The sequence below is a fragment of the Aquarana catesbeiana genome, linkage group LG01 (genome assembly GCF_042186555.1).
Source record: "Aquarana catesbeiana isolate 2022-GZ linkage group LG01, ASM4218655v1, whole genome shotgun sequence".
Classification (NCBI taxonomy): Eukaryota; Metazoa; Chordata; class Amphibia; order Anura; family Ranidae; genus Aquarana; species Aquarana catesbeiana.
Genome location: NC_133324.1, coordinates 48,310,420 through 48,325,906, shown reverse-complemented (window position 1 = coordinate 48,325,906; position 15,487 = coordinate 48,310,420).

The window sequence follows — 15,487 nt, the reverse complement described above, 5'->3', positions numbered from 1 at the left end:
CTCAACATGTTGATGGGGACAAGGGCCTCTTTCCGACAACCCTGGGCTGTGGTTGTCAGGGTCTGCAGATGGGAGGCTTATCAGATTCTGGAAGCCCCCTTTACCAAGGGGGCTTCCAGATCCCGCCCCAGCCCCCCCCCCATGTGAATGGGTAGGTGTACTTCGTACACCTACCCATTCACCAAAAAAGTGTGCAAAAATAATAACCACAAGAAACAGTTTTTGACGAGTCCCTTATTAAAAAATAAAAAAATAGTGTCCCTTGATGTACATCTATCGTCAATCACGAAGCCCGCCGAACCCGAAAAAAATTAAAACGCAGAAGGGCCTGGTATGGACTGGGGGGCATGCCGTTTTTTTAATAATTTTTCTATTGCTGTACAATATTCTTTATCTTTACATTCATCTGTCAGTGGGGAAACCCGTTGACAGATGGTGACTCATAGTTGTTAAGGACGCAGGCGGCCGACTTCCCGCTTCCTTTATTCGTTAGAAAGCGAATAAAGGAAACTAATTTTAACAGATTTCAACAAAATTTGTTACTATTCTTTACTATTTCATTCGGAGATTCAGGAACTGTGACAGGAGTCACTTTGGGGAGCACTGGAATCCTCTTGCCCAGCTCCCCCAGCCCCTCCTATGTGTACGTTACCCTGTGTCTATTAGGGGCACAGGGTGACCGAGAACCCTATATATATATATTGTATATTGTCTCATATACTGTTGTAGACCCTTTACTAAATCGTTTGAGGTGTGGCTGTATCCCAGTGATCTATTGTTTGTGTCTGCCTTGGGAGCAACCTATTATGGGATGTATATGTCTCTGTGGATTAGCTGTAAAAGGGGAGGGGGGTGATTTCTCCAGCAGCCACTCCCAAAGACAGTCTAATGATGAGAAGTTTGAATACACCTGTGTCATGCTACTGGTGGAGGTAAAGTCTACCCCGCCCTGTTTCATTATGCAGAGGAGGGGGTTTTGTCCTCTGAGTAGATATGTCTGTACCTGTGTTCAAATAAATAGTTCATGTTCCAGTTCAGCAACCAAAACGAGTCCTGCCTAGTTCTTGGTTGCAAGCGGCTGTAATATCTAATATCTATATTCAGACTGGAAGGAAGCACTCAAGCGGAGTATGGGACGTTACGTTACAGATACATTCGAATATTCCTCACTATTTCATTCGGAGATTCGGATACATCTCTGAATAACCAAAAATTTGTCCAAATTTGTATTCGGACCAAAACAAATTGCACATGTCTAATATCCCACCCCCAATGTGTTTAGCTGGCATGGAGGAGAAGGGAGGGAGTGCGCTCTTATTTACCACTGTGTATACGCCCACATGTGCGACTCTATAGTCACATGGGTTGCTCAAATGTGACAGGGAGTAAATGCTCAGCATAGAAATTCACTGAAAACTGAGCATGTGCAGTGTTGCCACCACAGCTGCAAAATCCTCCAGCTGAATTGGGGACATGGACAGAAGGGGGAGATAGAGAACAACAGGATTAAGCCGTTTTTTTGAAGAATACAGAAAACGAATCCCGTAGTGACTGAGTAAATATGAACAGCATGTACAGTAATACACCATTTAATGTTAGCTGTTTATGATGTGGGTTTAGTGACACTTTAAATGCTGAATATTATAGAAACTAGACATTAGGAACATGTTATATAAGACGCAAATTAATGTAACGTTGTAATCATTAACAGATCATTAAATACATATTGTTTCAACAGTAGCAGTGTAAGTACCGTAATTTGACATGTTATCAGCCTCTTGCAGTCCCTGTACAGCAGAGCTCAGACTGGGAGAGAAGAAGCAGCACAAAGAGCCTATCAGTTATGCTGAAGTGCGTATGTGCTATTTTAAGAAGATGCCTATAGGAGGAGACAGCAGAGCGACAAAGAGATGAGCACGCCAGTTTGGGGCGAAGAACAAGACCTGTAATTTGTTACTTAATTGTAGCAGAGAAATACCAGGTCTTCTGTCCCGTCAGACAGGGCTGAGCTGTGTGGCAGAACTGGGTACATGTCAGGTTTGGATGGACAGGCATACAAATCCAGCGCTGTAAAAATCACATGTGAGCACACATACTGTACATTTACAGAACCCTACTGCAAGCACTGTGGTGTGAACAATGCCCTCACATTTCGTTTTCTTGAGAAAGCAGCCACAGGCAAAGTAGAAAAACCTGTATGCTACAAGCATCCTGCAAAGAAGGATCCGTGCTCTCTGTGTGGAAGCAGTGGCCCCTCTGCAGAGATCCAACATGCCCCCTACAGACCTATAACACTGCAGTCAACAAAGCTCCTTCTCCCTGCTTACTGTAGAGTTTTAGCCTCTGTAGAGAGGCCACTGCTTCCACACAGAGAGCAAGGGTCCTTCTCTGCAGGCTGGTGGTGGGGTACAGGCTTTTCTACTCAGGCTGTGGCTGCTTTCCAAAGAACGTAAACCAAAGGGGTCCTTTTACAGCACGGATTTAGCTTTAGGCGCTTTAAATGCATGTGTTAATACAACATGTAGTAGCACCACAACTGTAGGCGGGGCCAGTTGATTCATACCTGACATGGAGTAAAGATATTCCCTCTGCACAGCAGTTGTCATAAAAGCGCCACCTACAGAAGGGAGGCTGAACTGCACCTGCCAACACACCATTCTTCACACGATTAGTGCATTGCAGTAACTGTCATTTTGCATGGCATTCCAACGCTTGGCTAGAATGCACCTGCGCTGCAAAACACAGCTCACCGCAATGTGCATTGCCATGTGCTGCAGGAAAAGCATGCAGTTGTGTCCCAGACCCCTAAAGGCCTAATGGTGACCTCCAGAGTCAGGGATTGCTGACATCCTTCCTCGAAGTGTGGGTTATTAGGCATGGTGGGTGCAATGCAAGTTGGAAACATGGAGAGAGGGTTAGGGCCAGGACACCCTTTGGCAGACTCCGAGGTGAAAATAATAGGCAGACAGCTATACAGGTGGAGGGCCTTTAAGCTGGATGCAGCAACTGTATTTGTAGAACTGCTGTCTCCTATGGCAACTGAACTTTCAACAGTCAATAGAGATCCAACCCATACACGTAACTCACAGTAACCAGTTATAGATCTTCTCTCACATCTCACAATATCCCACTGTAGATCTTCACTCGCTGATCTCCCCGTCTCTCACTAGACTTCATGATCCCAGACATCACTGGATCCCCTGAGCTCTTCCACAGCTGACCCGCTGTATTCTCCTCATGCTTCACCCACGCTAACCCGCTGGGTACCTGGCTTGACACTCTGATGAAACTTTCCCAGTTGTTCACCGTCCCCGGCTGGTGAAAAGGATGCTCTGGTACTTCTTCAGACTTCCATACACTGGCCTCTGAGAACAGCAGTGGTTGTCCTGCTTCTCCTTTACCTCTGGCCTTGATCCTCACTTGCCCCTGGCGACAGGAGTGGTTGTCCCTTGTGGCAACTGCTTCTGCCTTTCCGCTGGCAACAATTTGGTTTTCCAGTGGAACCTCTGCAACTTGGTTGGGATTCTGGCCTAAAGCCCCAACCTTCTCTCAATTTGGATAGGCCTCAGACAGCCTAACAGCCAGGTGCTCCTGGGATAGGCCTCTGGCCTAGCAACCCGGAGAATTGTAACACACGTCCACCTAGACAGCCATCCAGCGGGCACAGAACCCCGATCACCTTACTCCTCCCGAATAAATAGGCTCTCCCAGCAGGCCAAGGGGCCAAAGAAACCCCTGCCAATTGGCTGAGACAACCCATCAACTCCTAGTCTGAATTCACTGAGCCCTTGTCATTCTAATGCCACAAGCAACAATGCCACCTAGTGACAGAAGAGAGAGGTGCATCAAATCCAGAGTTAGAGAAAAGTCAGTAGATCCCCTAACAATTAGCCAGGCTAGTTACCACCTAGCAAACTAAATTTGTTAGCAACCCTGCCCGCAACCAGGGTGCTACATGCAGAAAGCCCCTTTTTTCATGCATTGTAGCCCATTCATTTCGGATGGGTTACCACTGCATGTACAATATCTACAAAAAGAGATTACATTTCTCAAAATGTCCTTTTGTTCGTACAGCATATCTGTAAAATCTCATTATTCAGTGTGTGCACAACAGCATGATATCACAGAGTTCTAAAGTTAGGATGACTTCATTCAGGTACATAGCTCTATGATTAATACTGTTAATGCTACTTAGGAGCTGAAAGACAGCATGTATTATCAGCATGAGTTCAGCCAGGTAACAAGACAACCCCGTATAGTGCTTCAGCTCTGGCTCTTAGCTCCAAGAGTCAAGTAAAAGCCAAAAAAAGCCCAATTGTGACTGGTTCTCTTTAAAGAAAACCTGTGATTTGCCCATTCAGGGCAGGAAAATAGGTTTGTTTTAGTCCATCTGTGCTTTGCCAATCAGCACCGTCACACAGGGAGCCCATAGTCCTATGTAATTATGACTCTGGCGACTCACAGCTTGCAAAGGTTTTTCATATGGCTCCTGAGCAGTGCGTTGGGGGTAGCAAATTTAAGGTGGATACATGCATTCAGGGAGGTGTGCAATAAATTTAACCTGTTGCTTTGCCTTGCATGGGCAAAGCACAGAATCAATTTAAGGTGTCTGTTTATAAAAAAATAAAAATCACTGTGCAAATGTCTGAGCATTCACACAGCCATCATTACAAATCTCCGTAGTTAGTATATGTGTATTTTTTATGATCGTCACCGCCATCTAGTGGCCATAATGTGGTATTTTCCCTAAAATACCACAATCAAGGAAATGCTGTATTACAGACACTAGGTGGAGCTGACGATCATAAGAAAAACACATATAGACAAATTACAGGGATTACTTGTGATGACTGTGTGAATGCTCAAGCATTTGAAGAGCACATTTTTTTTTTTATAGATAGACCTGTGAATGTTAAAAAAGTGTAATGTTTTCTATTTTTAGTCAATATATAGTATATAGTTAATATTCCTGTTATGTAGAAATAGCCTAATTTTGTCATGTGACTAGTGCACGTCTATTATTCCATGTTTTCTACAGCCGGATTTACAGCTTTGTCGTAAATAGACCTAAAGAGCATCAAATTAAACACTTACAGGCTAATTGACTTATGCCGCGTACACACGGTCGGACTTTTCGACCGGAAGGATCCGACAGACTTTCCAGCGTACTTTCGACGGACTTTTGACGGACTTCCGACGGACTTTCCAACGAACGGACTTGCCTACACACGATCACACCAAAGTCCGACGGATTCGTACGTGATGACGTACACCGGACTAAAATAAGGAAGCTGATAGCCGGTACCCAATAGCTGCCCTAGCGTCGTATACATTTGACAAAATTGTCCTTCAAAGATTTCTCCCCAACCCATTTGAGTGTAGTCCACTCAGTCTAACAACTACCTTGATCCCTGGTTCCATCTATCTTCAGTGTTGCTCCGCCCAGACTTTTTGCAAAAATTGTCACCACTAGGTCCTTTTCATCCTGTGCATGCATGCAGCAGCTTCATTCATTCCTATAGGGCAAACTATACTCTGTAGGATACCTGGAGACACCCATGATTAAAATAATAAAGGGGGCCATAGCAGAGAGAGGATGTACTTCTGCAGAAAGCCCGTTTGGTTTCAAGAGGGGATTGCTGGAACTGGGGCCAATGTAAGTTTCAGACTTATTTGGTTTTGGTTGGCTTTACTCAGGGGGGTGGAGAGAAAAAAATAATAAAGGGGGCATGGCAGATAGAAGAGGGCCCCATGGAGGCAACTTCTGTAGAAAGCCTGTGTGAGTCCAAGAGGGGATTGCTGGAACTGGGGCCAAGGTAAGTTTTAGAATTAGGGACATAGGGGACAGTGGCTGATGTTGGCCCCATAATGTTCACACCCTAAAATGGCTGGACTATACCGGTACAGGTAAACGATGATAGACAGAATGTATAAAAGGAATTTATTACAAACAGGAAATACATGGTATATAGATTAAAATGCAAAAACAGAAATTCAAAGATCACCAAAGAATATCTGTAAATTACAAAATATTGACTGGTCTGGTTCTCGACTAGTTTCGCGATATTATCGCTTCCTCAGGAGGACCAATCTATAAGACAAACAGATATTCTTTGGTGATCTTTGAATTTCTGTTTTTGCATTTTAATCTATATACCATGTATTTCCTGTTTGTAATAAATTCCTTTTATACATTCTGTCTATCATCGTTTACCTGTACCGGTATAGTCCAGCCATTTTAGGGTGTGAACATTATGGGGCCAACATCAGCCACTGTCCCCTATGTCCCACTCTCTTTTCCTTGTACATATTAATTTGGATGATGGTACGGTTTAAATTTTATTACCCTTATTATTTGAGGCTATACTCACAATTTGTGCAAGTTTTAGAATTACTTGGGTTGGGTTGGGTTGGCTTTACTCAGGGGGTGCAAAGAAAAAAATAATAAAGGGGGCAGGGCTCAAAATTTTAAGCCATGAGCTACTAGCCAGGCCTTAAAGGTTACTTGCCACCAGTTGCCCCACCTAACCCCAACCATGTCCCATCCCTATTCCCACCCCTTAACACACCCTCATAAATTATCTCATGAAATGTTTTATGCAGAATTAAGTTACAAAAATAAATATTAACAACAACTTTATCAGTGCCCCTCAGCACAGCCTCACCAGTGCTCATCAATACAGCATGACCAGTACCCGTCAATACAGCATGACCAGTGCCCATCAATACAGCATGACCAGTACCCGTCAATACAGCATGACCAGTGCCCATCAATACAGCATGACCAGTACCCGTCAATACAGCATGACTAGTAAAAAATGGTAGAGGCTCCGCACTTAGGATCAAACAGGGGTTGCAGCTTCCCCTAATAGACTCCCCTAAGGGGCTATATTAAAAAGTAATAGAGGGATGATAATTTAACCACTCTCTATATATTTAACAGTGGTGTACCACCCAAAATCTATTGTGCTGGTGAGTGGGGACCCTTAAGGGAGAGCACAAGAGTCACCTGATCTGCTGAGCACTGTGGTCACTTTGGAGTCCTTGGTAATTTATACAGCAATTTTGCACATCACTTGTGGGACTATTATTATGGCTATTTTTGCTAATACACATATCAATTTTTGATGAACTGCTAGTTTTTATACTTTATGTATATATATATATATATATATATATATATATATATATATATATATATATATATATATATAATTCATAATATTTTTGGTTGACATTTAAGTTCACATTGTTATTTTCTGAGTTTTTTATGGTGCTGTTTTTCACAGATGGGATTTTATTATCCCTTGGACATTTAGGATTAATCATATAACCAATGTTTTAAGTAGATTTTCTTTTGGTGTGCGCACTATTGCACTTTATATGCTATGTTATCATATGTGATTCTAACTACAATTAATATCACTTGTAGAGCACAATAGTTTTTGGGTGGTACACCACTGTTGAATATATAGAGAGTGGTTAAATTATTATCCCTCTCTAATATAGGGTAGCGCCACTCACCCCATTTCTTCTTTTTATTACAGCATGACTAGTGCCCGTCAATACAGCGTGACCAGTACCCGTCATTACAGCATGACTAGTACCCATCAATACATGGTGATCAGTGCCCGTCAATACAGTCTCACCTGTGCCCGTCAGTACAGTCTCACCTGTGTCCATCAATACAGTCTCACCTGTGCCCGTCAGTACAGTCTCACCTGTGTCCATCAATACAGTCTCACCTGTGCCTGTCAGTACAGTTTCACCTGTGCCCATCAATGCAGCGTCACCTGTGCCCGTCAGTACAGTCTCACCTGTGCCCGTCACCTGTTCCCATCAATACAGTCTCACCTGTGCCCGTCAGTACAGTCTCACCTGTGCCTGTCAGTACAGTTTCACCTGTGCCCGTCAATACAGCGTCACCTGTGCCCGTCAGTACAGTCTCACCTGTGTCCGTCAGTACAGTCTCATCTGTGCCCGTCAGTACAGTCTCACCTGTGCCCATCAGTACAGTCTAACCCGTGCCTGTCAGTACAGTCTCATCTGTGCCCATCAATACAGACTCACCTGTGCCCATCTGTACAGTCTCATCTGTGCCCATCAATACAGTCTCACCTGTGCCCATCTGTACAATCTCATCTGTGCCCATCAATACAGTCTCACCTGTGCCCATCAGTACAGTCTCACCTGTGCCTGTCAGTACAGTCTCACCTGTGCCCATCAGTACAGTCTCACCTGTGCCCGGCAATACAGCCTCACCTGTGCAGAGGAAGAGTCGAGCTGGCCGATCATCAGAGAGCTGGGATTGCCCACTGTAACAGCTTTCATTTGAATTGCTGGGTTCCTGATGATACCATCACATACAGCCCCACCTCCTCGCTCGGCCCCGCTCACGTCACACAGTCCCGCTTCCTCGCCTGGGGCCTCCCAGCATTGGACCGGTGTTCTGTCTATCAAATGTGCCTGGGCGAGGAGGCGGGACTGTGTAACGTGAGCGGCGCCAGGCAAGGAGGTGGGGATGTATGTGACAGTGAGCGGCGCCGGGAACCCAGCAATTCAAATTAAAGCTTTTACAGCAGGCAATCCCCACTTTCTGATGATCAGCCAGCTCAACTCTTCCTTTCCTCTCTTCCCCTGGCTGGGAGAACGGCTCCCATTCAACCCCGCCTGCCAGCGATGCTCGCCCTCCCCTCCTCCGAGACAGCCCACGCTCGCCAGCCATCATTTTCCACTCGCAAAACACGAGTAGGCGATTGGAAAATTTGATGGCATGGCAAAGCAGAGAGAAGAGGGCCTAGTAGAGACAACACCTGCAGAAAGCTTGTGTGGCTCCAAGAGGGGATTGCTGGAACTGGGGCCAAGGTGTTAGACTTACTTGGGTTGGCTTTTTTCAGGGGGTGGAAGGAAATCTCTAAAGCTGAACATCAAGGAAAGGAAATTGCTCACGTGCAGTGCAGCTTCCACTCCCACAGACTACCTCTAGACTGGAAGACCAGCCTCTGCACCCTCTTCTCCTCTATGCTCCGGCAGTTGCAGGTCCCCTGATGTAATCAATTTCAATGCCATACACATGTCCATTAGATGTAGGGGCAGTCTCACTGCAAGGGAGGATTTTTCCAAGTACTCTGATCTGGCATCTCAGTCAAGGAAGTAGATGGTGACTATGGATGATGTCTGAATAAAGATGACTTTGTCCAGCACCAAGTGGCTGTGCTGCTGCATTGTAACCACAGAGAGTCTCTCACTCGGCATGGGCATCATTCAGAGATGTTTTGCATTTTTTTCATTGGTTGTGAAGTTTTCTCTGATTGGAAAAGTTGTAGATCATGGCGTCACCACCCAAGCTCTCCACCTGATCCAATCAGAAAATGCATTGAGAAAATGCAAAGCATTCTTTGAATGGTGCCCCCCTGTGTTCACTATGCAGAAGGGCAGTCAATTATCCACTTCCACGGGGGATTAGCCAGGTATGGAATATGCATGCTTACATTGGTCCAAGCTGATGCTAGGTCATCTTTACTTGTGACAAAATGAGACAGGAGTACACAGAACTGGCATCCTAGTTCAGCACAATATAAGAACCTGGGGCTTTACTCCACAAAGTCTGCTAATAACTGAAATATCAGTTTGGGTGTACCTAAACTTTAAAATCTGAAGACTTTCTCTCCATTTCTCCAGAGACCTGAGCTGCTCGGAAACCTCTGTACTGTACTTTTTACTGCAAACTGTGCTAGTCTCCACATAATACTCTACCATACTGCTAAGTGGTGAGGTGCCAGCTGTACTGGATCCGATTGCCTTTTGGCACATGTGTAGTGGCATCCTAATTATGTGATTACTTATTCATCCTGTTTACTTTGCCTTTGGTTTCATTGTTTTGCACATTCATTAGCAGATTACGATATAGAGAGCCTTTCTTTTACTACATACAGATAGAGAACTGCCAATGTAAATACCCCAGTATGCATTTATTGCAATTTTGGATGGGTGGAATCTGCAGCTGGTAATTTTCAGGCCAGTTTCTCAGCCATGTTTTAATACCACCCATAATTTGTTCTTTTACTTTGTCAAGAAAGTTGCAGTGACCCAGGTGAGAGTTTTTTCTATCAATAGATGGATGACCCATAAAAGGTTTTATATTTATAAATGGATGACCCATAGAAGGGTTTTCTAGCTATAGATGGATGACCCATAAGGGTTTTTTCCTACCCATAGATGGATGACCCACAAAGTGGTCTCTTAAGTATAGATCAATGACTCGAAAAGGTTTTTAAATGTTTTGTCTAAAACTTAGAGAGAGGGGCATATAAAGTGTTTTTCTACTATGGATGGATGACCAGTGAAGGGATTTTTTACCCATACAGAGACGACCCATAAAGAGTTTTCTACCTAAAGATTTATGACCCATAAAGGTTTTATTCTATCCATAAATGGGTGGCCCATAAAAGGATTTCTACTTGAAGATGGATAACCTATAGGGGGGTTTTCTAACTATAGATGGATGACCCACAAAGGGGTTTTCTAACTATAGATGGATGATCCATAATGGGGTTCCTACCAATAGATGGATAACTTATGAAAGAGTGTCTACCATTTATGACCCATAAAGGTTTTTTTTATCCATAGATGTGTAGCGCTGGTAGATTTGCAATCTACCGCATGTTAGGTAAATTTAGTAACTTGTTCGTTAGGAAGGTTAAGTTTGTCTCTGTTCCAGCTTGGCTGACGTTGTGTGTGTTTCCATGCTGACCGGTGGGTGTCACTGTTATCACTGGTTAGTGTTGGAAAGGCAATGTGTTGAAGCGTATGGATGCTCTTCTGTCCCGGAGACAACTCGGTGGAGGTGGTCCTCCGAGTTGCATTCTGGGCGAGGGTATTTATGGGACAGACGGCATATTTTGGGGTTCGTTTTTCAGCCACCTGCTAGCCCTCCTGGCCGACAGGTATGCGTTAAGGAGCTACATCGTGGTCCTACGTTCCGGAGGCCCACGATACTACGGCGCAGGGGTGGGTCCAGAGGCTTGTCTGGGGCCTACCATCGCAGCCGAGGAATGGTCCTGAGCTGTCGGTCCTGTGTGGCGAAGCTGGACAACCGACAAGATCCCAGGGGAGGACCCGTCTTGGAGGGACCACATGGCGTGCTGGTCTATAGAGGGGCCTGGTGACTTGGTTGGAGGACGTATCCGAAAGTAACTATACAGCATAGTGTTGCCGGGTTGGCTTAAAGGTTCAGGCGCTGTGACTGACATTCACTACAGAAAATCTGATACATCCTGTGGCAGAGGATCGTACGGATTTTGTTCTCAAGCAAGTCTGTGGCAGAGACTTTGATTCGTGCTGCATGCTGGCTGCTAGGCTGGTGAGAGAGGCCTATCCAGACGAGCAAGGAGTGTGTCCCACGAGGGGAGCGCATTCCATACAATATCTGAATTCTACCCGAACATTTGTTAAAAGAACCCTAAAGGAAGATGTTTGAGTTTCTTCTGCAGTTTCCCTTTCGTCTCTTTCCTGCTATTTCCTAAGTCAAGTGTTTAATAAAGCATTGAAAACGTACTCCAGTGTAGGTGCGTGTATCGTCCAAAGGTAAACTCAACGGAACCCTAGACCCGGTGCCGGTGAAACAGAGGGAAGCAGAGTGAAGGTAACAGACCCGCTAAAACCAGCAGCTCCACCGAGAGTTATTGCTACAGATGGATGACCCGTAAAGGGTTTTCTACTTGAAGATGTATTACCTATAGAGAATTTTCTAGCTATATATGTATGACGCATAAAGGGGTTCCTACCTAAAAATGGATGAATTATAAAGGTTTTTTTCTACATATAGGTGGATAACCCATAAAGGGTTTTGCTACCTATAGATAGGTGACCTATAAATAGGCTTTCTAGCTATGGTTTGATGATGCAAAGGAGGATTTCTAGTTATAGGTGGGTGGCCCATAAAGTTTTTATTACCTATACATGGATTACCATTAAAAAAAGTTTCTAATTATAGGTGAGTGACCCATAAAAGGGTTCCTACCTATAGATGAATGAACCATAAAGTTGTTTTCTAGCTATAGACTGATGACCCAAAAAGGGTTTTTCCTCCATTCCCAGATGATGCCTTATACTGAGAAACGCGTCGGTAAGAGATAGGGGCTGTGACGTCACTATGTTCTGGTCCTACTGGTGTATTCCGCAGTCGGATCACTTTCTCTCTACTGCTATATTTTATCCACTTTTTTGTAAGTGCAATGTGGTATTTTAAATTTAAAAAATGTATGTGGACATACTGCACGATGAGCCTTCCTCTGTCTTGCATGTAACAATCACACTGCATCCTGGAGTACAGAGGAGGACCTGACCCATGGCTTGCACTGACTGTGATCGTAGGTCTGTGGAAGTTGAGATGCCAGACGCAGAGGAGATTATCCAGAAGTGTGGTTACGAAAGCTGGCTGCTTCTATGACATGTCTTGATCTTATGCTCTGTATGATCTCTCATAAAATAGAGATCATATCGTTCTGGTAAGAGGCTTATACTTTTCTTTTTGAGCACTGGTGGAACACGGTTAAAGAGTCACGCATGTATCAGTATAGATACTTAGAGCAGCACACTTTTACCCATCTGTTTTTAAGACACATTTGGACATTGTATATCCCACATTTTGTATCTCACAGATATATTTTGATGGACAATTTTGTTTACATTTGATATTGTAGTGTTATATTTTTATTTGGTTAAACATAGTTGTTTCACAAGTTCATTGTAACTAATTTGGATGCAATACATGTTGGTTAGGTAATTTTTGGGGATTAATTTCTTTGATTCACAGACAGCGCATCTTTTTTTCAAAAATTGGTATATTTTTTCAAAAATTGGTATATTTTTTCTGTATTCAAGAATTTTAAGGTGCAGCAGTTTGTGTTTGCTCTAGTGCAAGGTTTACTTTATATATACCTATTGATGGATTACCCATAAAGTTTTTTTTTTTTTTTTTTACGAGAGACTTACAAGGGTTTTTCTACCTACAGATGGATGACCTATGAAGGTGTTTTTCTATTTATAGATGAATGACCCATAAAGGGGTGTTCTATCAACAGATGAATGACCAATAAAGGGGTTTTGTACCTATAAATGGATAGCCCACAAAGGATTTTCTACTTAAAGATGGATGACTCATGAAGGGGGTTTTCTACCCGAAGATGGACTACCCATAAAAGGGTTTTCTAACTTTAGATGAATGACCATAAGGGGGTTATCTACCTATAATTGGATGACCCATATATAGTTTTCTACAGTACCTATAGATGGATGACCTATAAAGGGTTTTCTACCTATATATGGATGATCTATAAAATGTTTGTTTTTTTTTTTGTTATAGATGGATGACCTATAAATGGGTTTCCTATCTAAAGATATATTACCCATAGAGGGGTTTTCTACTATGGGTATATGACCCATAAAGGTTTTTACACCTATAGATAGATTACCATTAAAGCGTTTTTCTATTCATAGATTGATGGCCCCTAAAGGGTTTTTCTACCTAATAGATGTGTAGCGATGACCCCGCGGTGTTGCTACGTGTTACAGCATCCACACATTTCACCCTGCTGCCAGGCATCCATTAGACACACTCCTCAGTCAATGAACAGTCTCTTGCTTGTTTTTGTTTTATTTATTAGGGGATTGAACTTGGTTGGGGAAAGGGACATGGGATGCCCATAGGATAAATTAATATTTTGTAGAATAAAGTAACTGCATCACACTTCTCAGCAGAAACATGATGGCTGACCCTAAACTTGACAGACTTTTACCTCAGAACACTTCTTCCAGGACACTACTTCATTGTCCAATTTTAGTAATCCTGTCACACCATCAGAACATGACTAGGCCTCACTCTGAATAAGTCCCAGTGTCTTTACTTGATGGCCCTTTATAGGCCAGGGCCTGCAGTACCCCTTTTGTGACAGCAACCGATTTACTTGAGAAGAATAAATGTTAAAAGGATTTTTTTTACCTATAGATGGGTTAACCATAAAGGGTTTTTCCTATCTATAGTGGATGACCCATGAAAGGCTTTCTACCTAAAGATGGATACAGTTTATGGCACAATGTACTGTATGTTTCAGTGTGCCCTCCATCGGCAGTGATAAGTCCATGCATCAGTAAAATAATTTAAAAGACAATATTGCCAAAAGAAAAGCCAGTTTGTCCCCCAAAATCATTGTACTAGGTATGTATTAATTACTTTGTTATCTTATTTATTTCCAACCTTTAAACAGACCCTTAAAGGAAATGTAAAAAGTGTTCTGGTTCATAAGGGGTATAAAGGGAAAGCTGAAATGGTTAAACACCTTTGCAGGGGGCACATTTTTTTCAAACATCTAACTTTAGTGACAAAGTCAATGGCTGCACACAGATTTTAATCTAGCCAGGTTTGCCTTCCCAATGCAATGTTTCCTTGCAACCTCCTTACAATCTGCGTCTCCTTGTATGCACTGTTGTTTGTGGCAAAGTCAAACAGACATTTCTTTTTTTTTATATATTGAAAACTTTTAGACTAGGGGTTCCCAGGCGGCCAGTAAAGGTTTTACACAGCACGTAGACCAGTATACTCAGTGCCAGGAGGTAACCCAAAAGCCCTGGCCATCTAAGTATACCCCTGCATCTATTTCTGTGCTACAGTTTACGCTTTGACTTTGCATAAAACCGATATTCAATATTAAGCCTGGTTTTGTTTGTCTCGTGTTTGTGCTTTTTTTTCCCAGAGCAACTGAGACTCATAAAACTGTTTACATTATAGAAGCCTGTTGTAAAAATAATGAACCACCAAAGATCTCCTGAACCCCGGGGATTAGGACTCCTGTACACACATTGCTTTTAGCAACCATAACAACTGACCTTTTTTCCATCTAGCGTGGAGCAGACAAGGGAGCCTTGGACCTCCCATAACTAGAATCACGTCATCCCATCTATGTTGTATTTTGGTTCTGTGTTTAACCACTTGTGGACCTTCTTTACCCACATTTGTATTACGTTTTATATTAAACAAAGCAAAATCAATAGTACATCAAATGCACATATGCATGTAGCGCTCGCCCCCCGAGAGGACCGCTGATGGTTCTTTTCCCAGATGCAACAACAGCCAGGCAGAAAGGAACAGTCCTTCTACTGGCTCAATAAACAGTCTAGGGATTGCCTTTACAAGATTTATTGTGGATTAAGTTGGATAGGACATAGGGAGCTGTGGGATACTCCATAAACACTGAGCAATAGATTAAGGACACCCTTCACTGTCTCCCTACTTCTCAGGGCAGTTCCTCCAGCAAAAGACCAGAAATTGAACAGCATTGGGAAACCTTCAGTAATGTCCTAGGCCAGGCAAGCACTAAAAATATGCTAGGGATATCAGCAGCAACAGTCACTTGGATCCTCCATTCAGGTCTGTACTCACATTTTCCCTGAATCCTTGGATGCCTCCCTCCAATATCAGACAGACAAT